Source organism: Colossoma macropomum, unplaced genomic scaffold, assembly GCF_904425465.1.
Source record: "Colossoma macropomum unplaced genomic scaffold, Colossoma_macropomum, whole genome shotgun sequence".
Lineage (NCBI taxonomy): Eukaryota > Metazoa > Chordata > Actinopteri > Characiformes > Serrasalmidae > Colossoma > Colossoma macropomum.
The window spans coordinates 25,683,168-25,686,824 of NW_023494792.1; positions in this window are offsets into that span (position 1 = coordinate 25,683,168).

The window sequence follows — 3,657 nt, forward strand, 5'->3', positions numbered from 1 at the left end:
GAACATAAATGAGAAAGTCAGTCATTTGAACTCAAACCACTTGAGCATGCTTTTCACTTACTGAGGACAAAACTGAGTAAGTCCCACAAACAAGCAGCAACACAAGGCAGCCGCAGTAAAGGCCTGGCACAGCATCTCAAACAAAGGAAACTTAGCATTCGGTGAAGTCCATGGGTCCCAGACTTCATGTAAAGGATTTGCATCCAAGTATTAAAAATTATTTTTGCATTTATAATCATGTTAGTTTGTCCAGTTACTTTTAAGCCTGTGAAAATGGAGGGACTATGTAAAAAATGGCTGTAATTCCGAAACGGTTAATGCAGTATTTTTGTTAAACCCCTTGAATTAAAACAGAAAGTCTGCACTTCAATCACATCTTGACTGCTGCATTTCAAATCTATTGTCCTGTACAGAGGCAAAATTACAAAAACACTGTGTCACGCTCCAAATACTTATGGATCTGACTGTATATTTTACAGAAAGAGGTCATTAACCTGGACCTAAGACTTGTGTGCATGTAAAATTCAATTCTGGGATGTATTTGTTCTTTTATTTGCCCATTTTACGAGAAAACCTTTCTCCTGTCTACAATAGCATTTGTTGAGAAATGTGAACTGATGTGATTCGACTGGAATGTCGCATTCTTGAGAGCAGTACAGGGTGGCTATTGTTTGGATGTGAAATAACAATGACACCCCATGGCTTAACCCAAAACTAACCAAGCTTTTCAAGACTAGAAAAGCCCTTGAGGCCAATCAGTTCTGCCATCAAAGACAGATAAGGCGCGCTGCCTGAAGGCCTCTCAGTTACGTGCTTCTCTGCACACAGCTCGCTAGGTTTCTCTGAGGACATGGCAAATATTTTACTACGATACAAGCCGGAGGACTTTTTGAAGGGTAGTTCAAAGTTTTAGGGTAGCTTTTAATGAAGGACGCTACCAAGCTTCCTGACACAGCAGCATGTTACATTTGGTTGGAACATTTGTCAGTGAAATTTCGTCTGAGATGACGAGAGAGAAGAAAGAGAAGCAAAAACCAAAATCATTACAATTTCTTGTTTATATATTAAATACCATATTTTAAAAAAAATGTATGTATGGATGGTGAGAAAATTCATACTAACCAAACTTCACTGCTCAGATTACAGCTTTGTTTCAACTTTAATTCTAACTGGTTACAGTATGCTGTGCAGAGATGATACTAAAGTGATAGAACATGAGACAGAGTGTTCTATGGCAGTGGATAGATAGATAGATAGATAGATAGATAGATAGATAGATAGATAGATATCTACTTTATTAATCCCAGAGGGAAGGTCGTCTGTTACAGTAGCAGTACAGTAGTTCAGTAAAGATCAAAACAAGAGATGCATATCAAAACATACAGATGCATATATAGAAGAAAAAGTAAAGATATATAATATAATCTACAAAACATGAATAAAATATAGTGTGCAGTGCAAAAATAAGTAAGTAAAAATGCATAAATATTATGTAGGTGACAATGCAGTGGTGCATGTCACGTACAGTGAATGAACCGAGTGACTGAACACTGTAAATGATAACATATGTTAATAGTTGTATATGTATAGATGTATAAACAAAGTGGCAGTGCAGTGTGGAATATTTATGGATGTATAAACAAAATGGCAGTGCAGTATGGAATATGTGTAGATGTATAAACAAAGTGGCAGTGCAGTATGGAATATTTATGGATGTATAAACAAAATGGCGGTGCAGTATGGAATATTTATGGATGTATAAACAAAGTGGCGGTGCAGTATGGAATATTTATGGATGTATAAACAAAGTGGCGGTGCAGTATGGAATATTTATGGATGTATAAACAAAATGGCAGTGCAGTATGGAATATTTATGGATGTATAAACAAAGTGGCAGTGCAGTATGGAATATGTGTAGATGTATAAACAAAGTGGCAGTGCAGTATGGAATATGTATAGATGTATAAACAAAGTGGCAGTGCAGTATGGAATATGTGTAGATGTATAAACAAAATGGCAGTGCAGTATGTAATATTTATGGATGTATAAACAAAATGGCAGTGCAGTATGTAATATTTATGGATGTATAAACAAAGTGGCAGTGCAATATGTAATATTTATGGCTGTATAAACAAAGTGGCAGTGCAGTATGGAATATTTATGGCTGTATAAACAAAGTGGCAGTGCAGTATGGAATATTTATGGATGTATAAACAAAGTGGCAGTGCAGTATGGAATATTTATGGATGTATAAACAAAGTGGCAGTGCAGTATGGAATATTTATGGATGTATAAACAAAGTGGCAGTGCAGTATGGAATATTTATGGATGTATAAACAAAGTGGCAGTGCAATATGTAATATTTATGGATGTATAAACAAAGTGGCAGTGCATAGTAAAAAGTAGAGAGATGTAATGTCCAGTTGGTGCTTAGTGAGCCTGTCCTGGATATAGCTGGGTCTCATCTGCCCCTTCTTATAGGAATCAGGAGGCAGTGGCAGCAATTCCTCATGTCTGCAGACGTGGTGCCACACTGTCTGCAGAGTGGCATGTTTCTGCAGTGCTGTGTTTTAGTGAATAAGACCAGTCTTGCAGTGTTTTGTGTATGCTTTTAGTGGCATGAAGCTCACGACAAGAGGCTGAAACAGACAGTCCGAATACAGGACCACATTAACTCAAACTTGGCTAAGCTCTATTATTTGGCTTAATAAGCTAAGAATAGCTCAGTTAGTTTTCACTGAAGTCCCTGTAGTTACTAAATAATAAGCCTTAGTATGTAATAAGCCTGGGGTTTTAAGGGGTTAAACTGTCATTTTTTCACTACATAAATATCACACACACACACACACACACACACACACATACATATGTGTATATATATATATATATATATATATATATTATATATATATATATATATATATATATATATATTTAGAGCGCTGCTGTCAGAACAAAACCTTGTATCTCCAGAAAGGTAAATTTACAGGACAATGAAAAACATTCTCAATTTTAAATGGAAGTAAATGGAGAGTTACTTTTTCCCAAGTCATTTTGGTCCATTTCTGTTGGTCTCTACATTATTACATTTTGACACCTCATAATGGACAACTGCCTTTTTCAAAATATGCCAAAAACTGAAAAAATGACAAAAATGGAGATATGAGATCAGCAACTTTATATATTGTTATCATGATGAATTACATTATAGCATGTCACAATATGCTTATCTGAGCATATCGAGGAAATAATCTGTACCTAAAAAACACTGCCCAAACACAATATATGAAATTCTGAAAATATCATTTTTGATTGTTTTTTTTAAAATATGGTACAACTTTGTCTGTTCCAACTTATCAGATGACACAAAACAATTATTGTGACAAATTGTGTATCATGAAAATGAATCATGATATTGCATTTTTGCAATATCGCCTAGCTTTGTTACACACTCTTTTAAGTAAAAGGTCATTTATAAATACTATTTGCTATAAATTCTATAAACATTTTGTATTTTTTTTAAGTCATATTATAACCCCTCCCCATAACCCTCCCCCCCAACTCTAACCCCCCACAAACTGGTTTGGCCACACCACCGTCTATTGCTTTCATACAACAGAAGTAGAGAAAAAAAGTAAAGCCAAGAAGCCACAAACA